Source organism: Polypterus senegalus, chromosome 14 (genome assembly GCF_016835505.1).
Source record: "Polypterus senegalus isolate Bchr_013 chromosome 14, ASM1683550v1, whole genome shotgun sequence".
NCBI classification, from domain to species: Eukaryota; Metazoa; Chordata; class Cladistia; order Polypteriformes; family Polypteridae; genus Polypterus; species Polypterus senegalus.
In genome coordinates this window covers 131,126,044-131,153,498 of record NC_053167.1, presented here as the reverse complement: position 1 = coordinate 131,153,498, position 27,455 = coordinate 131,126,044, and positions in this window count along the sequence as shown.

Genomic DNA, 27,455 nt, shown 5'->3' with positions numbered 1-27,455 from the left:
TACCGAGCTGCCCGTGAACCGGGGTTCCACTGTATTTTTATATATTTTAAGCCCTTATAAACTCTCCCACACTGTTTATAAATATTCCCTGCACAGTTATGCAGCGTAATCCCTTTGTATTCTCTTAGATATTAGGTAAGATTCATTGAAATTATGTATGTAAACACACTGTTTATATACAGTAAAACCCAAATATTATTTTAAAGATATCGAGTGTCTCCAATATCACATGTTACAGCCATTATGATAGACAGGCCACCAGCAATAAATACGTACAATGCAAGAAAAATAGTATACAGTAAATGTGTGTACAGTGACACTAGACGTACGTACATGTACTAAGTACTGTAAGTAGAAAATTAATTATGGTTACTCGCCAACAATGACACGATGACTTGTCCGATAACAATGAGTTTTATTTTACTGCACAACAAAGGAGAGCGTTACAGCCCTTAAAGGAGCCACTTAAGGTGATTGTGTAGCACTGCCGTTGTTCTTCTTCAATCCAAATCCCTAAAGCAGATTCCATCCAGACTACTGCCTTATTACATCCACTTACAACTCGTTTTGCACCCTGGTTAAAAGGACACTGCGGCCGTAGATCTTATATTCCTTTCCTACTTTTTAAATAAAAAGAATCGTAGCCTCATTGATGCTGTAATGGCGTCCTACAGCGGTGTAGCTTTTCCCTTCCTTCAACAAATCCAAAACGTTTACCTTTTCAGCAGTCGTTAACATCTTCCGTTTGCGCTTGGGCACGGCCCCTGAAGCAGTAGCAGGAGCAGATCATTTTGAAGCCATAATGAAGGGCTTGACTATACACAAAGATAAACACAAAAGAGCACAACTCTTTACACAGCGAAACACGTTGATGCTGAATGAGCGAGACGAGACTTCCTGGTTAACACTGCATTCAGCAGGCAGGAACTTAACTGCGTGATCTGATTGGTTAGCTTCTCAGTCATCCACCAATAGCGTCCTTTGTATGAAATCAACTGGGCAAACCAACTGAGGAAGCATGTACAGGAAGTAAAAAAGACACATTGTCCGCAGAACCTGCGAAGCAGCGAAATATATTTAGCGTTATATATTTAGTTATGCTTACATATAAAATCCGCGATAGAGTGAAGCCACGAAAGTCGAAGCGCGATATAGCGAGGGATTACTGTACATATATATATATTTTATTTACATGTACTTTTGTAATGAAGTTATTGTTTTCAGTTTTAATATGTCTCTTTTCTGATACCCTACCTAAGAAGAGGGGTTACCATGATATCCCTGTTGAAGGACCACCCTCAGTCTATGTATTCTGGCTGAAGGTTAGGGTTCTTCACGTTGTCATTGATTGTTGTTGTATTAGGATCATTTGTGTTAGCATTGTTTGGATTTTCTGGTTTTCTTTGATATTTTGCTCTTTTTAATTGGATTCTGTTCTTGGATTATGGACTGGATTTGTTACTTTGGTTTGTCTTTCAAGCTCCTTTTTGTCTGCCTCGCCTGTTTTGTTCTCTTTTTTTGATTGTTTAATACATTTTTGAAGCATAAATGAACTTTGTTTTGTTTTTGGCCTTAAAGACCAAAGGTTTACAGTCTGCCTCTCTTCAACCTGGCATTTATTGAGTATTTTGAAATTTCTCAGCTTTCATTCATTCATTCACTAAATTTCTTAATCCACTTGACCAAAACTGGGTGTGGGGAAGCTGGAGCCTATCCCAGCAATCATTGGGTGCAAGACAGGAACAATCCCAGTCCATCACAGGATGAACACACTGACACGGGCCAGTTTAATAACACCAGTTCACTTAACCTGCATGTTCTTAGGCTGAAAGAGGAAGCCGAAGCACCCGGAGGAGACCTACACCGACACGGGGGGGACGCACATTCGAACTTCCCAGGGGATGAACTCCTGTGTCCTTGCCGCAAGGCTGCAGCACTACCACTGTGCCACCCTTCTACAGTCGATAGATGTTAGGAAGTTCATCGTTATTGCCCTCATCAATAGTTATATCATCCCTCACCCTCTGACCATCAAAGGGGGCTGTAGGGGCATTTGGCCGAGTGAAAGTTATGCAAATCTAGATTTAGCTGATTCTCAATTCGTCTGCAGACTTAAGCGTCTTCTTTTTGACTTTCATGTATACAAAGTGTAGGGGAAGTATTGTAATTGTCCAAAAATTAAATTTAGAGATTTTGATGTTTGAGATCTCCCTGAGTCTGAAAATACCATTTTTGGAAGTATGTCTGTGTGGTTCTCCCCGTTTCTGCGTGGGTTTCCTCCCACAGTCCAAAGACATGCAGGTTAGGTACATTGGCGATCCTAAACTGGCCCTAGTGTGTGCTTGGCGTGTGTGTGTCCTGCAGTGGGCTGGCACCCTGCCTGGGGTTTGTTTCCTGCCTTGCGCCCTGTGCTGGCTGGGATTGGCTCCAGCAGACCCCTGTGACCCTGTAGTTAGGATACAGCGGGTTGGATATTGGATGGATGTCTGTGTGTCTGTCTGTGTGTGTCAACACGATAACTTGAGTATGCTTTCTCTTCGGTCTACCAAAGTTTACATACAAGTATTAAGTACAAAACGTAGGTTTCTGTCAAATTTTGGGCCATTTCCGCTAACAGGAAGTGGTACTTTACCGTTTATCCGATTTACTCAGCTTTACTTTTATAATAATTGTTCAATATATTATTCATTTGATTTGTTGTTGATGGCTCTTTAATGTACATAATATAAAAATATAACCCTTGTCTTGTCTTGTCTCAAATATCCATCCCCATATCTGAGTATACGAGAAAGTCGATGGGGGAGAGCACTCTCGATCTTTAAATTCCTATCCAGATCCAGAAGAATATTTTTTCTTTTTCTTTTATATTTATTTTATTTCAATTAGAAACAGATAACATTCCATACATTCAAGACAAGTTTAACAAATCAAAGCAAGATTCGACTCACTCACCCAAGAGAATGAGAGAGGAGCCAGCAAGAACATTTTTGTTTTCCTATCCGCTCCCCATGGCTGTCAGTTTGCTTTCAGGATTCACCGGTGAGGCTGTTTAGGTTTCCTTTTGCCACGGCCCTTTTTGGTCATGTTGATCTGTTCTCACTTACATTTTATGAACTTGCAGGCTTTCATCCATGTTGAGGTGCATTTGCATATAATGAGAAAAAGCACCTACTATGATAGCCATAGATACGTCTGTCCATCTGTCCACATGAAACAGCTTGGCTTCAAGTGATCCGATTGTGTTGAAATTTGGCCTGCTTATTCTTCCAGGAAATGTGTCAGGACAGCTCAGGTTTTGGTTGAGATCTCTCCAACACAGCATATTGCACACATTTTTGAAATTTCATTGAAAAAAATTGGTGAATTTGCAAACTCGTCTGTCTCAAAAGAGAGGAGCATTAAACTACAAATCAGTTTACTGTGTTTATTGGTTGATTGATTGATTGATTGTCATTTGACAGCCACACCCAACGAAAAAACTTTGAAACCCCTGCAGCTGCGTGCAGAACTAAGTACACCTTGGGATGGGGCGGGGTTTATGTGGGCGGGGCTGGATTGCAGAATGTTACCAAATAAGGAAGGCGTGATGTTAGATGTGTATTCATTTATTCAGTTCACTAATAATGATATTCATTTTTTCAACATAGCAGTAATGATTTTGCCTTTTTATTTATCACCGCCCCTTAGTGTAGCAGAATGCAGCAGTGAGTCTCGTTATAAGCTAACAGTCTGTCTCTGTCTCATCCTGTGCTATATGTACGCTCGTACCTAAAAACATGTTATATGTACACTCATACTTCATACACTGCCACTAAATACCTGTTATATATACACTCGTGCCCATACACTGCCACTAAATACATGTTATATGTACACGTACCCGTACACTGCCACTAAAAACCTGTTATATGTATAAGATCAGCTGCTCCTAACCGTTCCCAAGGCACGTTTTAAAGCTCGTGGTGAAAGGGCTTTTTCCGTCTGTGCACCCAGGCTCTGGAACTCCCTACCCTTAGTGGTTAGGCAAGCCGCCTCAGTCGCCACATTTAAATCTCGCCTAAAAACGCACTTCTTCACATTGGCTTTTAATTCTTAACTGTTTCATTTTCCACTTGCTTCTTCCTATTTCTCAATTTTATTGGGTCCTCTGACCTGTTTTTAGTATCTCTGTTTTAATTCTCTCTTAATGTTTGTTTTTAATATTTTGTTTTTAGTCCTGCTTCTTTTTAACTGTACAGCGCTTCGGTCAGTTGTAATGCTGTGCTTTTAAGCGCTCAACAAATAAAATGGTATGGTATGGTATGGTATGGTATACTTGTACCCGTACACTGGCACTGAAAACATGTTATATGTACACTCGTACCCATACACTGGCACTAAAAACATATTATATGTATACTTGCACCCGTACACTGGCACTCAAAACCTATTATATGTACACTCATACCCGTACACTGGCACTCAAAACCTATTATATGTACACTCGTACCCGTACACTGGCACTAAAAACATATTATATGTATACTCGTACCCATACACTGGCACTCAAAACCTATTATATGTACACTCATACCCATACACTGCCACTCAAAACCTGTTATATGTACACTCGTACCCCTACACTGGCACTAAAAACATATTATATGTATACTGATACCCGTACACTGCCACTCAAACCTATTATATGTACACTCGTACCCATACACTGCCACTCAAAACCTGTTATACGTATGCTCGTACCCATACACTGGCACTAAAAACATATTATATGTATACTCGTACCCGTACACTGGCACTAAAAACATGTCATATGTACACTCATGTTCTTGTAATTACATTCTATGACCACTTTTGAATATGACTATAATAAAACTATTAGATAAAAAAAATTATGATAATCTGATGAAGTAACTAGAAGCAGCTAACCCAGCCTCGGAAGGCCCCTGAATGTTACGCCATGCGGACGTTTTCTTCTGTGTTCATTTCTTATGGTAGTTACGCTCGGGTCCGGATGTATTGAGTGTTTCTTTGTCTTGTGTGTTTGTGTGTTTCTGTTGAAGTCCATTTGAAGTCCTAGGTTGGGACAGCGCCCTTCGGTGTCCATAGTGGGTAGTCGGTATTGGACTTTGACTGCCTGGGGTGGGGTCCCCTCGGTGTCTGGAGCAGACGCCCCTTCAGTTACATAAGCGGCACCCCTCTGGGTACATACTGCTAAATTTCCCTTTCATAAACAGCGGCCCTTGGGTGACGATGTGCAAACGGTATGACTAGACTATGGTGACCGGGGTGGGAATCCTGGGGGCTTTGCTTTGTTGCTCTTAGTTTCACTCTATATACAGTTAGCACGCTGCCAACAAAAAGCATTCACCCCTTTTATATTGTTACACAACATTGTATCACAGTGGATTTAATTTAGTCAGTCAGTCAGTTATTTTCCAACCTGCTATATCCGAACTACAGGGTCACGGGTGTCTGGATCCAATCCCAGCCAGCACAGGGCCCAAGGCAGGAACAAATCCCGAGCAGGTCACCAGCCCACCGCAGGACACACACACACCAAACACATGCTAGGGACAATTTAGGATTGCCAGTCAATTTAATTTCATTTTATTTTGACATTAAAGCGTTTTTTTCTGCTGCTCGGTGTCAAAGACGCCAAATTAAATCCACTGGGACACAATGCTGTACAACAATACATGCATATGGAGGGAAAAATGAAGGGCTTGTCCGTCCCTGATTATATTTCACTTATAAATATCATGAACTGATCCCTTTAATCAAACTCATTGTACTGTACTGGGCAAATCAACATCTGGAAGGTGAGAACGGTTTGATTTAAATTACATTAGAATAGATTAGATTAGATGAATTAAATAAACGTTATTAATCCTATGAGGAAATTAAAATGCATACAGCGGCAGAAACATAAAAAACACAAGAATACAGACTCATAGGACAGATAGTACAGCCAATCAAATCAATTAATCAATGAATAAAAATAAATAAATGTACAATATATTTTTCAGATATTTTCAAATGAACTCAATGGGTACATACATCCAATGGGGGAATTCAGGTGCATACAGTAGCAGAAACATAAAAAACGGGGATACAGACTCATAGGCCAGATAATACAGCCAATAAATCAATCAATTAATCAATAAATAAAAATAAATACATTTATATTTTGAAGATACTTCCAAATGAACTCAATGGGTCCATGAATCCCATTGGGAAATTCCGATACATACAGCAGGATATAGAGTCACAAGACAAAGAATACAACCAACCAATCAATCAACCAATCAATCAATCAACCAACCAATCAATCAATCAATAAAAAGTAAAACTTAATAGGTGCATCAGGTGGAAGCATTGAATTGCCTGATAGCAGTGGGCAGAAAAGACCCCCAGAGATGCTTCTTAGCACATTGTGGTGGAGTGAGTCTGTGGCTTGAGAGCACCCCATGGAGGAGAAGAGGAGGATTTCTCGTGATGGCATCCAATTTTGCCAACATCCTCTTTTCCACAGCAGTGTCCAATGTTGGCCCTGTGATGAAGGAGGCTTTCCTGATAAGTTTGTTCAGCCATTGTGCTTCTTATGAACTCAAGTTGCTACCTCGGGAGACCACAGCGTAGACCACCACACTGACTACTGTGGACTGGTAGAACATTTCCAGCAGTTTGCTGCACACATCAGCCGACCTGAGAGTGTCCTCAGGAGGTCCAGTCTGCTGTGGTCCCTCTTCTGTGGTCAGACCAGTCGAGTTTGCTGGTACTTGTAGCTCTGGTGACGGGTCACACCGGATGTCCACCACCAGCTGATGTTAAGTTGCAGGTGGCACTACAACACAAAGTCCTGCACCACCTTCCTGTGCTGCATTATCGGCTGAGGCTTATCATTTATTTGTCACCCACCTACCAAGGAGGTGCTCATCAAGTGGGGCACATGCACGTTGGAGACTGTTGACGCGTGACTTAATATTATTTTGGACCTTTATGAAGAACATACTGTCGTGATCAAGAAGGAACCTCCCTGTTGAAATGCTTCTTTATGTCTTTGTAGCATCTACTATCTGATAACAGGAGCCGATGAATTCTTAATGAATCAGTGAAGGTAGGAACTGAGTTTGTTGGGGACGATGACACCTTCTCGTCCAGTGGGCCTGCTGTGGCGGTCACCATTGTGACGGTCACTTTCCCACAATGCCCTGCACAGGCCCAGTGTCCTTGCTGAAGTCTTAATGTGTGTTCATTCATCTTAAGGGGCGGTCATGTGAAGCAGACGCCTGCCCCAAAACGCTGCCATGACCGGGACGCAGGCTTTTCCCTTCCCTTCCCTTCCTTTGCATTCGTTTCTGTTCTTTTTTTCTCTTCGTCCCAGCTCTACACATAAAATATTGCATTTTATTTAAAAAAAAGAATCCGTGTAAAGTCTTGATTCTCTCCACTGACCAGTGACTAGAAGTTATTTGCACGCTTCTATTTTCTGAGGACAGTATATTTTAATAAATTGTGTAAACTCAGGCAGCCTCAATGGAAACCTATTAATCAAAGTAGTCTTTGGAAGACAATGTTAATGCATCAGAGTTCGCCTTTTGCTACTGTATCAAAATCCATTTAGGGCACGGTAATTTATCATAATTATTTTTGTAAAAGGAGTTTTTTTTTTTTATTATTTATTTTTTCCCATTAGCTCCCTTGCTAAGAGACGCTCTGAAATGTACAATCATAGCCTTCTGTTTCCAAAGCCCAACAGTCCCGCTCAGCGTCACGCAAACCCAGACAGCAGCGTCCTAAAGGGGGCGCTATTCCAGCTCACTTACATCCATTCCTTCATTTTCCAAAGTTTCTTTCTTTTATTGCTGCGACGTACCCCTGGGAAAACAAGCCAAAAACGCGGAATATTTTTCAAGACGAAATAATGTCATTATGTGTAACGGAAACTTGTAAATACAGTGATCCCCCGCTATATCGCGGTTCAGCTATTGCGCCCCCCCCGCTATATTGTGGATTTTTCTGTGGGACATATCTAATTCTCTATCGCGGAAATCTGCAGTTTTATAGTGATCACTTTTTATGGGTTTTTGACAATTTTTTACGTTGAAATAAGCATTTTCTATGCTAAACTATTAATAACAACAATCTATTACTGGAATTATAACACATACAGTCATATGAAACAGTTTGGGAACCCCTCTCAGCCTGCATAATAATTGACTCTCCTTTCAACAAAAAACATAACAGTGGTGTGTCTTTCATTTCCTAGGAACTTCTGAGTATTGCGGTGTTTTCCGTGAAGCCGTATTTAGTCGTATGAAATTAAATCAAATGTGAAAAACTGGCTGTGCAAACATTTGGGTCCCCTTGTCATTTTGCTGATTTGAATGCCTGTCACTGCTCAGTGTTGATTACTTGCAACACCAAATTGGTTGGATGAGCTCGTCAAGCCTTGAACTACATGGACATGTGTGTCCAATCATGAGTGGTAGAAGGTATCCATCCATCCATTTTCTAACCCGCTGAATCCGAATAGGGTCACGGGGTGGTAGAAGGTATTTAATTTAATTGCAAGTTGAGTTTCCCTTTTGATAGACAGCATGGGATCCTCAAAGCAACTCTCAAAAGATCTGAAAACAAAGATTGTTGAGTCTCCTGGTTTAAGGGAAGGCTACAAAAAGCCATCTCAGAGGTTTAAACTGTCAGTCTCAACTGTAAGGAATGGAATCAGGAAATGGAAGGCCACAGGCACAGTTGCTGTTAAATCAATCAATCAATCAATCAACATTTATTTATATAGCACATATTCATACAAAACAAATGTAGCTCAAAGTGCTTTACAAAATGAATAGAAAAATAGAAGACACAATAAAAAATAAAAATAAGTCAACATTAATTAACATAGAATAAGAGTAAGGTCCGATGGCCAGGGTGGACAGAAAAACAAAAAAAAACTCCAAAGGCTGGAGAAAAAAAAAAAATCTGTAGGGATTCAGACCACGAGACCACCCAGTCCCCTCTGAGCAATCTACCTAACATAAGTCAAACAGTCCTCTTTGTATTTAGGGTTTTCATGGAAGGACCTGATGATGGTGGTCACGTAGACTTCTGGCTTTCAGTCCATCAATGTTGGTGCATCATGATGCTTTGAGTACTTTGACCACAAAGAAACCAGAAAAAGAAACAGAAGAGAGAGTTGGGGTCAGTATGGATTTTAGAGCCACCATGAATAGTTATTATGAAGAATTGAACATACAGAGTATCAGGATTAAGTTACAGTGAAGTTATAAAAAGGCCATGTTAAAGTAATGTGTTTTCAGCAGTGTTTTAAAGTGCTCTACTGTATCAGCCTGGCGAATTCCTATTGGCAGGCTATTCCAGATTTTAGGTGCATAACAGCAGAAGGCCGCCTCACCACTTCTTTTAAGTTTTGTTCTTGGAATTCTAAGGAGACACTCATTTGAGGATCTAAGGTTACGATTTGGAATATAAGGTGTCAGACATTCCGATATTTACAATACAATACAATACAGTTTATTTTTGTATAGCCCAAAATCACACAGGAAGTGCCGCAATGGGCTCTAACAGGCCCTGCCTTTTGACAGCCCCCCAGCCTTGACTCTCTGAGAAGACAAGGAAAAACTCCCAATAAAAACCTTGTAGGGAAAAATGGAAGAAACCTCGGGAAAGGCAGTTCAAAGAGAGACCCCTTTCCAGGTAGGTTGGGCGTGCAGTAGGTGTCAAAAGTAGGGGGTCAATACAATACAATACACAGAACAGAACAATTCCTTAAGACAGCATAATAAAAATTTTAGAATTACGGTTTAACAGTAGATGATATGACATAATTAGGTTTGGATATTTTTAGAGTCCTGGAGACCTCATCCATCTAGCTGCATCTCCATTTGGCCATGCCACGGCTGAAACATTGCTCCGATGAAAGGACCCCTCTTTCCCATGATTCCTGTGATCCTCCATCAGGGATGACTTTACCTTTGGCAGGCAAACAACTTGGCAGGTGGGCCGTGGCACCAATGGCCACATTTGGGTACCGAGAAAAGAAACAGAATAGGTGAGGGTTAGTATTCAAATATAATTATCATGTTACTTATGTTATAGTGCTAATGATATATATAAGATGGAGCAGATTATTTAAGGCTTTATAAACCATAAGCAGTAATTTAAAGTCAATCCTGAATGACACAGGCAACCAGCGTAGTGACATCAAAACTGGAGAGATGTGTTCGGATTTTTTTTTCCCAGTTAGGATTCTAGCAGCTGCATTCTGCACTCGTTGCAAGTGATTTATGTCTTTTTTGGGTAGTCCTGAGAGGAGTGCGTTACAGTAATCTAGTCGACTGAAAACAAAAGCGTGAATTAATTTCTCAGCATTTTTCAATGATATAAGAGGTCTAACTTTTGCTATGTTTCTTAAGTGAAAAAATGCTGTCCTAGTGGTCTGATTAATATGAGGTTTAAAACTCAGGTTACAGTCAACAGTTACCCCTAAGTATTTTACTTCCTTCTTAACTTTTAATCCTAATGCATCAAGTTTATTTCTGTTAACCTCATTGAATCCATTATTGCCAGTTACTAAAATTTCAGTTTTCTCTTTATTTAGTTTGAGAAAATTACTATTCATCCATTTAGAAATACCAGTCAGACACTGTGTTGGTGAATCGAGAGAGTCGGAGTCATCAGGTGCTATTGATAAGTACAACTGTGTGTCATCAGCATAGCTGTGGTAGCTCACGTTGTAACCTGAGATAATCTGACCTAACGGAAGCATGTAGATTGAGAAGAACAGCGGACCCAGGATAGAGCCTTGTGGAACAGCATATTGGATATCATGTGTCTTTGAGATTTGATTACCACAACTAACAAAGAATTTAAACCAGCAGGTCTGGCAGGCCAAGAAAAATACAGGAGCGGCATATGTGCAGGATTGTGAGAATAGTTACAGACAACCCACAGATCACCTCCAAAGACCTGCAAGAACATCTCGCTGCACATCGTTCTACAATTCAGCACAATTTGCACAAAGAACATCAGTATGGCAGGGTGATGAGAAAGAAGCCCTTTCTGCACTCACGCCACAAACAGAGTCGCTTGTTGTATCAAATGCTCATTCAGACAAGCCAGATTCATTTGATTGTCATCTAAATCAGCAGTTTCCAACCTTTTTTGCATAACGGATCAGTTTCATATAAGACAATTTTCCACTGACCGGCTATCAAATGCACATAATAAAGTGTATAATAAATACAACAACAACAACATACTGCAGTGGGCTGGCGCCCTGCTCCGGGATTTGTTCCTGCCTTGCACCCTGTGTTGGCTGGGATTGGCTCCAGCAGACCCCTGTGTTAGGATATAGCAGGTTGGATAATGACTGACTGACTGACTGACAACAACATAATTTATTTATATAACAAATTTTCATACAAATGGTGTAGCTCAAAGTGCTTTACAAGATAAAGAAAGAAATGTTATTATGAAACAAAAGTAACATTAGGCAATACTTAGTAACAAAGAATAAAGTAAGGTCAGAGGGCCGGGAGGACAGAAAAAAACAAACAAAACCCCAGATGGGCCTGAGAAAAAAAAAAAAAATATCTGCAGGGGTTCCAAGGCCAAGAGACCCCCCTGGACATTTTACCTAACATGAATGATCTCAATTGGTCCTTATGGCTTTCAGGCTTCACAAGAAAGATTTCGATGATGATGGTCATGTGGACCTCTGGCCTTCAATCCATCAAAGTAGGCACATCCTGGTGCTTTGATCAGGTGGCGGTGGCACAGATCAGCACCACAGAAAACCAGAAAAAGAACAGCAGGGAAAAGTAGGGGTTAGTACGGATTGTGGAGCCTTGATGAAAATGATAATTTAATGGACATATAGCTTAACAGGGATACACTAAAATGTAGCCGTGAGAAAGCCATGTTAAAATAATGAGTTTTTAGCAGTTTTTTTAAAGTGCTCCACCATATCAGCCTGGTGAATTTCTGTCGGTCAGTTATTCCAGATTTTAGGTGCATAACAGCAGAAGGCTGCCTCACCACTTCTTTTCAGTTTAGCTCTTGGAATAATAAGCAGACCCTCATTTGAAGATCTGAGGTTACGCCTTGGAGTGTAAGGTGACAGGCATTCCAAAGTAAAGGATGAAGCAGATCATTTAAGGCTTTGTACAACATACGCGGTATTTTAAAGTCAATTCTGAATGGCACGGGTAACCAATGTAACGACGCTAGGACTGGTGTGATGTGAGATTTACTTATTCTAACACAGAATCAGCGGGAGTCCTGTTCTTTGTTGCCTGTAACAAGGCGGTCCCATCTCAGGTGGTGATGGGAGACATGACTCCCAAAGTGTCTTCCTTATATCAATTCTACTCCATAATTTCATTTTGGTTGCTGACACTGCAGAAAACCCCACTTCACAAAGATATGATGTTGGAAACTAAAGCAGGATCTTCAGTGCTTTAATGGCGATCTTCAAAGTAGTTTGTTTTTTACTCATTTTAGGGTGGGTTAGCTTGTGGGCTTAATTTATTGGGCATCAAAACTGTGACAGAGACAAGTGTGGGAAGAAGAAGCACAGGCAGAATTGATGGGGAGATTGTTGAATGACGAGTGCTCGCAGTCATTGAAGGTTATAAACAGCTTATTGTACACCACAAACAAATTGATCTGCATGCACATCCAGACTTTATTTAATACCGCAGCCCATCTGACTTCCTTAACTACAGCGGCTGGCAAGGTACACAAACAGCAGATCATTGTCACTGCTCTGCATCCTCCCTCTTTAGCTTCAGCTGAACAAGTTTGCTTTCATATTTTCTTTAAACGCATTCAATAATTAAACATTATATCAACAGTTCAACACAGCCTGTCAGATTGAGAAGAACAAATGCTTGTGTGTGTGCGTCTTTGTCCAAACGTGCAGCCACTATGAAAATATCATGTTCTTGCTCAAACACACACCGGTTCTCAGCGAAATTGCCATCAAACACCAGTGGTTTGGGTCCATGAAATCCTTCTGCCATGCCGTCAATGTATATTCAGTTACCTCGTGCAATCCAGTCGTTCATTGTACATCATTGAGACTTAATGACGCCTACTGACACCATGTTGAATGACGAGTCAGCTCAGATCAGGTTGGCGGGCATGCACTGGTACAGCACACTACCACACCCACCACATGACAAAACAGCTCGTGATCCTGGTTGATATATATTATATTATATTATCTCTCTATTAAAAAAAAGTCTTGGGGAGGCAGACTAGGGAGATGAGACGTGATCTTCTCGGGAGACAATTTGAAGTCCTGCGAGAGACACTTTAACTTGCTCCCAGCTCTTAAAACAACGACAAGCGACAAGCAAAACACGCAGCTTGCCAGCAGTAGAAAGACAGCAGGTGATCCGACGGCATCTCCTTAGGGTGCGTTCAGCCGCCCCCTTCACAGCTCGAGCAGCATTAGAAAGAGGTTTAACCCACCCGGGGCCGGAAATAAAAGACAAGTATTGTTTTTACAACGTCACGTGAGACAAGGCAGTGAGCCATCATTTAAAACAAGTCCACGGACATCTAACCTAGCAGTTGTTGGATTGGTTTTGGCGGACACGCATCATGTGCTCCCAGATCTTAAAACAACGACAAGTGACAAGCAAAACACGCAGCTCACCAGCAGCAGAAAGCCAGCAGATGATCAGACAGCATCTCCTTAACACGCGTTCAGCCGCACCCCCATCACGACGCGAGCAGCGTTATCGTCCCTGCGAAAGAGATGTAACCACGCTTGGGGCTGGAAATAAAGGACAAGTATTGTTTTTACAAAAGTTTTAAGGTAAAAGTGAAAATAATGCATATGTAACAATTCCCATGAAAATAACAATCTCTTTAAATTGTATATCCGGTAAACCAAACGTGGGGTGGGCGAAGCGAGCAGGGGCAGAGCCCCTAGTATTATATTATATTATATTATATTATATTATATTATATTATATTATATTATATTATATTAAATTATACTAGCCAACCTGCGGCATACCATATGCCGCATATTCAGGCAGGTATTTTTAATGATTTTTAAGCAGAGGGAGAAAATTAACATTTGAAAAATCGGTAATGTAATAAATCAGCAAGAAAAGCAACATTGTAACAATGCACGGAACGAACCAACACACAATCGTCCGTGACTGAAAACTGGCGAACCGTCCTCGCGCTTTCTCTGCCAGACGGAGGGATGGGGGTGGACGGCGCAGAGTGTGGAACGGGAGGAAAGGAGAATGACGTCGATTCAGCTCCCTCCATCATGCTAGTCTGCTGTGAGAGCGTATGAGTCGCACTTAGTGGGAATTCCACGGTGTGCAGCCCGAATGGAGTTCAACGGCTTTCCCACGCCGGGTAGACACACGCTCAATGTCATGCATAACTATTTATTGATGATTGAACACTTCTGGAAAGACACAGTTGTCTAAAAAGTGAGGGTTTGAGGATAGAACAGAAAGTGAATGAAAAGATGGAACTCTGGAGAGAGCAAAATACAACACAATAGTGAACCTGCGGCATAACAAACACCGCGTGGCTCAGACGTGCATGCGGACTCTTACCACAGACGAAAGGGACTAACTGGGTGGTCGGTGAGTTTTTGCGTCCAGGCAAATGGGCAGGCAGTGTGAATGCCTAGAGAGCGAGGGTAGATGCCAGCCGGTGAAAAAGGAGCGTTGGTGGGCAGGAAAACGTTTTCCGTGTTCCTGCAGGAGCATCTAAGAAGACGCATGTTTGTCGCGGAAGCAAATAGCTGTATGTAGCGTGTAAAACAGTTTGCTATGGTGCATGCGGTCGTGCGTCGTAACCGAAAAGTTGGTTTTTAAAGACTTCATAGTTCATTGTGCTTCATCCTCAGTTGTAAAGGATTGTTTTAAGGATCCCATGGGATACCCCTCGCAAACCGTTTCACACGCTGCATATGGCGACTCACCTCCGCGAGAAACATGCCTCTATGAACAGTCAACGTAGCTCGGAGGTGCATGACACGCACATGACATTAACCTGACCTGCACTGCATGTGGCCTCTACGACAGACGAATATAAATGACGCCATTTTTTCTGTGTCGTCGCGTCCGAGTTGGTGGGCGTGGCCCTGCGAGTTGTCGTCGTATCCAATGGTCTTGGAGTTGGTGGGCGTGGCTCTTTCCTGCGTGCTCCATAGGTGTCTCACTTGTCGGCGGCTTAGTGAATCCACGCCCCTTCCGGTGTGCTTTCCATGGATGTCTTGCCTTAGTAATTATATATATAGATTATATTATAGGGTGCTGCGGTAGGCTGGCGCCCTGCCTGGGGTTTGTTTCCTGCCTTGCGCCCTGTGTTGGCTGGGATTGGCTCCAGCAGACCCCGTGACCCTGTAGTTAGGATGTAGCGGGTTGGATAATGAATGGATGGATTATAGGGTGGCACGGTGGTGCAGTGGTAGCACTTCTGCCTCACAGTAAGGAGACCTGGGTTCGCTTCCCGGGTCCTTCCTGCGTGGAATTTGCATGTTCTCCCCGTGTCTGTGGCCGTGTACTCCAGTTTCCTCCCACAGTCCAAAGACATGCAGGTTAGGTGCACTGCCGATTCTAAATTGTCCCTAGTGTGTGTGTGTGCTTGGTGTGTTGGTGAAGAAATAAAACACAGAGAAAATAGATCAAGGGCTGGGGGAATTCCCCGTATGATGTTTGGCGCTGATGAGTAAGTAGTCTTTTGAGACTGAAACGTGGTCACAGATTGCCAACAAATACATTTGACAACTGAATCGGTTCTTCCAGGTACTTTTATGGAAAAGAAACAAAAAGAAACAGAACTGAGTTGGCAGGAAGTGAGAGATGGAAATGACATCATAGGAAGCTGGAAGTAAAGTCATGGATGTGGGACCGGAAGTGAGGACATCAGTACTGGACCAGACGTGATGTCTTTTGACAGAGGGGCCCGGAAGTGGAGTTATTATGGGGAGCCTGATGTATTGTTCTTGCATGGATCTGAGGTATTTTATGGTTGTTGATCTTCTGTTTTTCCGCTGGAAGAAGAGAAAAGGCATTAGTACTCTGTTCCAATCCCCCATCTTTCATACCTTCACTCGCGTTTGGGCCCTTTTGCTGCCCCCTAAGCACACGTGTGTGACAGTGTGAATGTCCCTCAATGCACTGGTGTCTCCATCTTGGATTTATTCCTACCTTGTACCCTTATACTGCTATGACAAGTTTGGCTCCCCATCATAATGAACTGCATAAGTGAGTCAACAAATGGATGGATATATTTTCCTAGATCTCCATATTCTAACTGGGTCCGGACAGCAGGACGTCACAGGTTATTTTGGCCATCTTGACGATGAAGCTTGTTGTTCAATGTGTTAGCCACTAGGGGGCCCCACTGTTTGTATGCACCTCATTGTAGAGTCTGACGGACAGTTAGGTGGAGTGAACTGTGTGAATTATGGAGTCAGAGGACGTAGGATTCTAGAAATAAAAATATTACGGTAGAAGTTAACAAAGAGCATGAAAGTTTGCTGTAATGGTCGCTTCAGCTTAGTATTGCCTTCATTGTTGAAGAACTACATGCTTTACTACTGTTGCTGTTCTTCTTCATTTGCCCCCAGCAGATGTACAGTCAAGTTGCTGCAGATTGTGATTGTGTTTTATTCCGTATTGCAGTTTAAACAGAGAAGAGATCACAAAGTACATCGACATTTGAACACACAGGCAGGACAGGTGGGCCATGTCCTTCAGCTTCACCCTCCTGTTGCCTCAAAATGACGTTGCAAAGTAGTAATGAGGTCGAGAGGAGCCCCAACATCCTCCAGACCTGGATCTGCGTCAATGGAGGGAGACGTGGCTTCCTCATTAATTACTGGCTTTTGATGACGCTCACTGTGAACAACGTCAAGACAGATTGATTAATAGCAGTGTGACACGAGAGGCTCCCGGCCCACCCCAGGTGGATCCCCACCTTACGCTTGCTGCTTCTAGGATAGGCCCCAGCTTCCAGGGACCCTGCAGGTTAAGAAAATAAATGGATGGATGGATGGATGAATAATAAAGGGCCATGGATTGGGGTTTAATTGTGCAGAAATTTGATTAGTAGATGTGCCTGTGAGAACGCCACACTGCCAGCAAAGTCTATGAGCAGAAAATGAAATCCTGCAGAAAGCATCACAGTGTCAACGTCGGTCTGCCCTGCCTCATACCCACATGCTTATATTTACAAATCCTCATCTGCTTCACGACTGTGTGGAGGGAGTTTAAGTAAAGTAACAACTTTTACTTTATATAGCGCCTTTGTAAGAAGAATGCAATATGTCACGTTAGCTTTTTAAAATGTCAGTACAGACTGGAGTTGTATCTCATACAGTTCTCCAGGGTCAGTTTAGAACTGGCAGTCACCCGATGAGAGCTGGCACCATATACCTTACTGTCACATGGGCAGCGTCCAGTCAAATTCTTCCTTCCATGTGGTAATCAACACGCAACCCGTCACCATGATGAGTGAGTGGAACTACATGACCTTAAAACTTATGTTTTAGCTGAAGAATCTCAGAACACTATTGTCATCACCCAGACATATAATATAACTTAACATAATATACTGTAGCGTTCTCAAACCCACCTAATCCTGTCAGGGCCAGAGGGGCTGGGGTTTATCCTGGCGGGACACCATTTCAATGCAGAGCCCACTCACTCACACACAAACACACTCACATGGCCGTCTAACAGCTGGCAAATATAGTGTATGACGTGGCGATATCCACAGTATTTAACTTTGTTAATTAAATATATGCATAAACTGTATGTATGTGTCAATCAGGGCCCTGCTGCTCAAATCTCTAAAGTCCCCGTCTCTGTATGTTTTACTTGTTCTCTCCACATCCAGTGTTTATGTAACACGCCAAATGAAAGTGAGCTGCTTGAACTTCGCCAGTATGGGACTCTTTAGCAGGGACAGGACCACAACATATCCAGCTAGTGAAAACGTACCAGACAGATAACAACCATTAAATATAACTGACTACGGAGGCAACCTGTCTAACCAGACAATGTCATCTACTTACTTTGAGGTTGACCTTTGTGAGAGGTCTGAAGGAATAGGAGAAATCTATCTATCATATGTAGTGCCTTTCAATATCTATCTGTCTATTATATAGTGCCTTTCATATCTATCTATCTATTATATAATGCCTTTAATATCTATCTGTCTATTATATAATGCCTTTAATATCTATCTATCGATCTATCTATCTATCTGTTATATAGTGCCTTTCAATATCTATCTGTCTATCTATCTATCTATCTATCTATCTATCTATCTATTATATAGTGCCTTTCATATCTATCTATCTATCTATCTATTATATAGTGCCTTTCATATCTATCTATCTATCTATTATATAGTGCCTTTCATATCTATCTATCTATCTATCTATCTATCTATCTATCTATCTATCTATCTATCTATCTATCTGTTATATAATGCCTTTCAATATCTATCTATCTATCTATCTATCTATATATAGTGACTTTCATATCTATCTGTCTATTATATAGTGCCTTTCATATCTATCTATCTATCTATATATCTATCTATCTATCTATCTATCTATCTATCTATCTATCTATCTGTCTGTCTATCTGTTATATAGTGCCTTTCATATCTATCTATCAATCTATCTATCTATCTGTTATATAGTGCCTGTCTATCTATTTTAGAGTTTTGTTTTGGAGACTGGGAATTGTATGTTCAAAAATGTTTTTTGTTTTTGGGATGGACATCTCTAGGAACAATAAAACAAAACGTCTATTTGGTAACCTTTTGTTGTATCAAGCTAAGATGGTAACAAAGCATGATGGGCATCACGCAGACCACTAATAATTTATTAATGTTCACAGTTCTTATTCATATCAGACTGAAAGTGGAAGGAATTGGATTTTGACAAAATGATGATTCAACTTGAACCTTTTCAAAAAGTGTGGGAAATGAATGATGCTTTATGTTCTATTGAAGATGAAAATTCACATTATCAATGGTAAATGTTTTGTAAAAAAAAATGGAATTGTTTCCTTGTGAGAAAACATAGCCTTTCTCTTATATAAACATACATATACAGTAGGTTTCTTAAAAATCATACTAGTCTATTGTATGTAGTGTCATCCCTTTCTCTTGTCACCCTCGTGCACATAGGGGACAACGTAGGGCTCTGGTGATTATAATTACCTGCCACTCCAGGTATTGCTGCCATGTTCTAATGCCTGTTCTCTCCCTCCCTCTGCAGTCTGGATGACTGACAGCAGTAACATCTGTAATGTCACATCTGGTGTTTGTCCATTTGGACCTGCCTTTTCCTGCAGGAAGGACATACAACTGTAAGTTCTGCCATTTTGAGATCAGTTCATTGTGGAACGCCCATCAGAAAAGATATATATATATATATACTAGCTGTCCCTGCAGCTCCCCCCACATAGTAGTGAAACAGGACAAACATTAAAAATCAATCAACAAACTGGTATTGTTAACTGAGTGGAGGCAAGGTACACTTCAACACGTGGGCAGAGGATGAACGACTTGAATGGAGGCTGACGTGTGACTGAGGAGGGCCCTGCCCGGCTCCCCACGCCTGATGCCACACTTCCCCCTCCCCTCGGCCCGCAGCCTTTGTCTCAAATATATCGCTCCTGCAAGTGAACTAGGATAGAAGTCATGCAATCAGCTGGAATGTTCAAGCAAATTATAGAAAAAAAACCCTGATCTTAATCCGTGAAGTAGTTCTCTTGTGAAAAGTGGACAGGCAGACAGATAGACAGGCAGGCAGGCAGGCAGACAGACAGAGAGACAGACAGACGTTGGATTTTATATAGAGAGAGATTCTGTATATACACATTTTTTAACAGACGGCATGGTTGGACTGGCATCTCAGCTGATTAGCTATATTCCAGTATCTTACCTGAATGTACAGTCTGGATGGACGGGTGTCCTGGCCAGGGTGGTTGTTGCTCCCTTTCCCAATCAGGAGACTAGTATAGCAGGAGAACAGGAGGAGACTGCCTCCCAGGGCCATGTATTCCCCCAGTCCTCTGCAGAGTGGCATCCCTCTGGTGTTACTCCGATATCGATACTCCGATATTGACACGGGGGAGTTGTAGTTCTTGAGGGTAGCCCTGGTGGGGTCCTTGGGTGCCATTAGAGGGTGCAGTGGGGTGGAGGTGAATCTGACCCAGAAGTGCTCCCTGGGTACAGCAGCCACTCCACCTCACTCAGGTGAGTCAGAGTTGAGAGCGGTGCAGGAGTAGAGATGGAGGAAAAGAGAGGAGTTTATTATTGGTAATGATTATTGTGCCAGAGCCTGTGTGAAGGTGTTTTTGTTAAATAAAATAGTTAACTTGAAGGAAGAACTTACATGTGTGCAGTTGTGGACAGTAGCGGGGCATCCCAGGCCCCAACTCCAGACCACACTTCTGATGCCAACATATTATACCTATAAAGCACTTCTGGGTCGAGTCTCATCCTAACTGCACCCTCGAATGGCCCCCAAGGTCCCAATGGACTGGAGGAACACTTGACCCTAGGAGTCAACCTCCTATGGTCCTCCTGCCAACCAAGAAAGGGAACAGCAGCTGTCCCAGTCAGGATGCCAATCCATCCAGCCTGTCCGTTCTTTATGGCCTCCTGGCCAAGTAAGAAAACACCACCAGTCCAGCCAGAATCCAGCACAGCCGTGCCCTCCATTACAATATATACACTGTATATGAAAGGCACTCTGAAAAAACTGTGAAAAACTATTTGCCCCCTTCCTGATTTCTTATTCTTTTGCATGTTTGTCACACAAAATGTTTCTGATCATCAAACACATTTAACCATTAGTCAAATATAACACAAGTAAACACAAAATGCAGTTTTTAAATGATGGTTTTTATTATTTAGGGAGAAAAAAAAAATCCAAACCTACATGGCCCTGTGTGAAAAAGTAATTGCCCCCTTGTTCAAAAATCACCTAACTGTGGTGTATCACACCTGAGTTCAATTTCCGTAGCCACCCCCAGGCCTGATTACTGCCACACCTGTTTCAATCAAGAAATCACTTAAATAGGAGCTGCCTGACACAGAGAAGTAGACCAAAAGCACCTTAAAAGCTAGACATCATGCCAAGATCAAAAGAAATTCAGGAACAAATGAGAACAGAAGTCATTGAGATCTATCAGTCTGGTAAAGGTTATAAAGCCATTTCTAAAGCTTTGGGACTCCAGCGAACCACAGTGAGAGCCATTATCCACAAATGGCAAAAACATGGCACAGTGGTGAACCTTCCCAAGAGTGGCCGGCCAACCAAAATTACCCCAAGAGCGCAGAGACGACTCATCCGAGAGGTCACAAAAGACCCCAGGACAACGTCTAAAGAACTGCAGGCCTCACTTGCCTCAATTAAGGTCAGTGTTCACGACTCCTCCATAAGAAAGAGACTGGGCAAAAACGGCCTGCATGGCAGATTTCCAAGACGCAAAACCACTGTTAAGCAAAAGAACATTAGGGCTCGTCTCAATTTTGCTAAGAAACATCTCAATGATTGCCAAGACTTTTGGGAAAATACCTTGTGGACTGATGAGACAAAAGTTGAACTATTTGGAAGGCAAATGTCCCGTTACATCTGGCGTAAAAGGAACACAGCATTTCAGAAAAAGGACATCATACCAACAGTAAAATATGGTGGTGGTAGTGTGATGGTCTGGGGTTGTTTTGCTGCTTCTGTACCTGGAAGGCTTGCTGTGATAGATGGAACCATGAATTCTACTGTCTACCAAAAATCCTGAAGGAGAATGTCCGGCCATCTGTTTGTCAACTCAAGCTGAAGCGATCTGGGTGCTGCAACAGGACAATGACCCAAAACACACCAGCAAATCCACCTCTGAATGGCTGAAGAAAAACAAAATGAAGACTTTGGAGTGGCCTAGTCAAAGTCCTGACCTGAATCCAATTGAGATGCTATGACCTGCATGACCTTAAAAAGGCGGTTCATGCTAGAAAACCCTCAAATAAAGCCGAATTACAACAATTCTGCAAGGATGAGTGGGCCAAAATTCCTCCAGAGCGCTGTAAAAGACTCATTGCAAGTTATGGCAAACGCTTGATTGCAGTTATTGCTGCTAAGGGTGGCCCAACCAGTTATTAGGTTCAGGGGGCAATTACTTTTTCACACAGGGCCATGTATGTAGGTTTGGATTTTTTTTCTCCCTAAATAATAAAAACCATCATTTAAAAACTGCATTTTGTGTTGACTTGTGTTATATTTGACTAATGGTTAAATGTGTTTGATGATCAGAAACATTTTGTGTGACAAACATGCAAAAGAATAAGAAATCAGGAAGGGGGCAAATAGTTTTTCACACCACTGTATATTGATAGGTAGACTGAAAAGGCACTCTGTAATAAAAATAGATAGGAAAGGCACTATATAAGATGGACGCCTCACTGACATCTGCCCTTTCTATCGCCACACTCTGTAGCGCCTTTCTGGGTCCCCCGAATAAAACCAACCCGCTAGGCCTCGTCAGTTTTGGGGTCTCAAAGAAGCAGCAGCAGTGGGTGCAGAACGATTCTTCAGCAGCTACACGGTGTGATGTGCAGGGAAAGGGAAAAGAAAAAAAAAAAAGAAAAAAGAAAGAAAGAAAGAAAGTAAGTCATAATTACATGCGAGGGGGTACTTGTGATCTTTTTAATTATTCCACACCTCATTTTAAAGCTCACCATTCAAAATGCAAGCAGAAAATTGATAGCCTTAAAACTCCATCCCGGAATCCAGAAAGACCATAAATTATGCAACTTCGCCAAGAAAAAGAATGTTAAAGCCTGCAGAGATCCCTTTAATTTTCAGGGGGCAAAAAGCACTTCACATAATTGAATGGAGTGCTCTTTGGTGAGAAAGAAAGTACACTTGTTATCTTGTGAAACTCAACATGTTAGATAGGAATCTCTTGAATGTCAGCAACAGAAATGGAATTAACAAGAGATCTTTTTATTGTTCTAGAAGGTCATTAGGCGGCAAATTCAGTAATTATGGAAATTATCTGTCCACTGCTGGGGAATGTTTTCTTCACTCCATAAGGAATTGAAATGTTCAATTTCTCTCTCGTGGGAAAGTTAGGTCATAACTGCAAGTGTACCAGCAAAATCAAATTAAGCAAAGAGATTTCATTAGAATTTATAGCCTGCAGGCCTTTGTAAAAAGTACAGGGCACAGAAGTTATGTGGGATTCAAAAGGGAGGAATGATTTGCGGACGACAAAGGCCACAGTCGAGAGACACACAAAGTCTACAGCGAATAAAGGCCCATTGAGCGGCACTTTGAAGGGAGATCAGCATAGATGTAAAATATTGACGTTCTTGGGCTCGGCTTTTTAGATTTTCTGCACAACTGTTTGGATTTGTTGTCTTTGCTGCACGACAATATTTGCCATTGTTTCCGACTTCCAAAGCTGCGTTTGAAGTAAACTTTCAAGTCCTGGCCTTGGCCAACAGAAATCCTTCTTGTAAATTATTATGAAAAGCGCACCTTTGATGGAGTGAGAAATGCGCGACACCGTGGTCACGGCGAGATGCCCTGCAAGTTCCCATAGTGTAGAGCAGGAACATCTTCTTCTTCTTCTTCTTCCTCTTCTTCTCGTCAGTTTTCAGTTTCTCAGGAATAAAACGAGAAAGCAGCCTGCAAATCTGTCTCGTCTAATTCTTACCATGTTAACATTTGAGGACTTCTTTCTGTGTGGTTCTGTCTGCACCCCAGAGGGTTTTCTTCTGTGGTTTCGGTACCAGCAGTGCGCCTGTTCATCACAGTTTCCTGAATCGTGCTTTTCTCAGGAGCCTTCGCTGCAGGATATTGTTCTACAAAACCTTCATACGGCAACTTGAAGAAGCCTGAATGAAATAAGGGAGAGGAGGAGCAAAGAAAAATTGGGGTGCCAACCGGGTCGTCCCATTTATTGCCAGTATCCAGAACAAAGAAGAATTAGAATGACAACATTTATGTATATAGCAAGTTTTCATACAAACAATATAGTTCAAAGTGAAACCAAAGGAAGTTATTATAAAACAGGAGTTTGCTTAGTGCCCGTCGCTCTGCCACGGATGTCATACTGTCCAACTTTAATCCTACAATAGAGCCTGCCTTCTTAACAAGTTTGTCCAGGCGTGAGGCGTCTTTCATCTTTATGCTGCCACCCCAGCACACCACCGCGTAGAAGAGGGCACTCGCCACAACCGTCTGGTAGAACATCTGCAGCAATCTGTGGCAGAGAGACGGGCACTAAGCAAACTCCTGTCAGTCATGAATAATCCACTGCATCCACTTAACAGTGTCATCTCCAGGCAGAGGAGCAGCTTCAGTGACAGACTTTTGTCACCGTCCTGCTCCACTGACAGACTGAGGAGATCGTTCCTCCATCACACTATGCGACTCTTCAATTCTACCCGGGGGAGTAAATGTTATCATTAATTTTATTTTAATTTTTTTCATTTTTATTACTATTTAATTTAATATTGTTTCTTTGTATCAGTATTCTGCTGCTGGATTATGTGAATTTCCCCTTGGGATTAATAAAGTATCTATCTATCTATCTATCTATCTATCTATCTATCTATCTATCTATCTATCTATCTATCTATCTATCTATCTATCTATCTATCTATCTATCTGTTATATAGTGCCTTTCACTATCTATCTATCTATCTATCTATCTATCTATCTATCTATCTATCATATAGTGCCTTTCATATCTATCTATCTATCTATCTATCTATCATATAGTGCCTTTCATATCTATCTATCTATCTATCTATCTATCTATCTATCTATCTATCATAAACAAGATTAGGCAATCATATTGTACCGTAAGTAACAAAGAAAAAGGTAAGGTCGAATGACCAGGAGGACTGAAAGAAACAACAAAAACTCAAGTTAGATTGAAGAAAAAAAAAAACAAAATCTGCAAGGGTTCCAAGGCCAAAAGACCACCCGGCCCCCACCTGCCATTCTGTCTAACAGAGATGTTCTAAATCAGTCCTCATGGTTTACAGGCTTCACAGGGAAGCTGATGATGATGGTCATGTGGACATCTGGGACACCAGCCATTCAATCCGTAAACACAGGGGGCAGCAGGGCACATGGATCAGGTGGTGGTGGTGCAGATCACTACCACAAAAGAACCGGAAAAGACAACAGAGGGAATTGCAGAACCCAGAGGAAAATGATAATTCAGTGACCCTATAGTGCAATAGGGATACAACTAAAATGCAGCTACAAAAAAGCCATTTTAAAATAATGAGTTTTTAGCATTTTTTTAAATTGTTCTGCAGTGTTAGCCTGGCAAATTTCTATTGGTAAAGTATTCCACATTTTAGGTGCATAACAGAAAAGGCCACCTCACCGCTTCTTTTTAGTTTGGCTCTTGGAATTATAAGCAGACCTTCATTTGAAAATCTGAGGTTATGTCTTGAAGTGTAAGGGGACAGAAATTCCAAAATGTGGGACAGGGTGAGATTATTGAAGGCTTTATAAATCATTAATAGTATCCATCCATCCATTATCCCACCCGCTATATCCTAACTACAGGGTCACGGGGGTCTGCTGGAGCCAATCCCAGCCAACACAGGGTGCAAGGCAGGAAACAAAGCCCGGGCAGGGCGCCATTAATAGTACTTTAAAGTCAATTCTATATGACACAGGTAACCAGTGTAATGACGCTAGGACTGGCGTGAAGTGCTCAGATTTTCTTTTTCTAGTTAAGATTCTTGTTGCTGTGTTCTGCGCTCTCTATAACTGTTTGATGTCTTTCTTAGGTAGTCCTGTAAGGCAGGGGTCGCCAACTCCGGTCTACAGGTTTTCATTCTAACCCTTTTCTTACTGAGTCACCTGTTTTTTGCTGCTAATTAACGTTTTTGAATTCATTTTAATTGACTTGTTCTTGAAGACTCAGACCCCTTCATTGTTTCTTTTTCCTTAATCAGCAGCCAAACAAATAATGACATACAAAATGAGCCAAAACAACTGGTGTCCATCACACAATATCTGAAAATAAAGAAAGATGAAGGAGTCAGGAATGTTGACCTGCTCAGCTCCACAAAACATGTTAACAGAACTGTTAGAAAGAGAAAAACAACAATTTTGGGAAATTTGTGCCATTGCACAATGAGAGCAGCAACAAGCCATGGAATTAAAGAACGAGTTTAATTAACGACAAGACTCAGCGCCTACTTAAGAAACTGGTTGGAGTGAAATTGGTTGGCGTTTGAGGACCTTACTTAGTTGGTCTTCTGTTGGTTCCCTCACTTTGCACTTCATTTCTGCTTGGGTCCCATTTACGGAAAAAAATTAAGCAATTCAGAGGAACGATGAAGAAATTCAGGGGAACAAATCTTTAAAAAGCAATTCACAAGACGTTAATTAGCAGCACAAACAGGGCACTCATTAAAAAAAAGGGTTAGGATGAAAACCTGAAACCACGGTGGTCCTTCAGGACCGGAGTTAGCGACCTCCGCTGTAAGGAGTGCGTTACACTAATCTGTTCGACTGAAAACAAAAGTGTGAACTAATTCTAAATTTAAAGTAAAGTTATAAGAGGTCTAACTTTAGTTATATTCCGTAAGTGAAAAATGCAGTCCTAATAATCTGATTAATATATATAATATCAGAGTCAATAGTTACCCCTAAATTCTTTACCTCTGACTTGACTTTTAAACCTAATGGGTCAAGTTTATTTCTAATATCCTCATTATATCCATTTTTGCCACTCACTAAGATTTCTGTTTCCTGCTTATTTAGTTTGAGAAATGTACTGCTCCCCAATTCAGTAATACAAGTAAGACACAGGATCAGAGAGCCAAGAGCATCAGGGTCATCAGGCGCTAACAGTAAATAAAGCTGAGTGTCATCTGCGTAGCGGTGGTCCCTCACCTTGCGCTTTGAGATAGTCTGACCTAATGGAAGCATACAGAGTGAAGACAGCAGTGGACCCAGGACAGATCCTTGTGGTACACCATATAAAATATCCATCCTTCCATTATCCAACCCGCTACTGTATATCCTAACTACAGGGTCACAGAGATCTGCTGGAGCCAATCCCAGCCAACACAGGGTGCAAGGCAGGAAACAAACCCTGGGCAGGGCACATATGAAATATCGCAAATGTGAAACTCACTACAAAGGTTTGGAATTTGAAAGTTTTTTTAGGGGTGATAGAAGAAAGCAACGTTGCCCCATAAGAGTTTAGCAACACTGTACTGGCCTTTCAGAACTCTGTATTTCTTTGAGTCGTCCCTAAGTTTTGACAGACAAACCTCCATGGTGGTAAAGTCCAGCTTTTACCAACTGAGGCAGATCTCAGAATTAAAATCCTGTCTTTCACAGAAGGATTTGGAAATACTGATTCCTGCTGTTATTA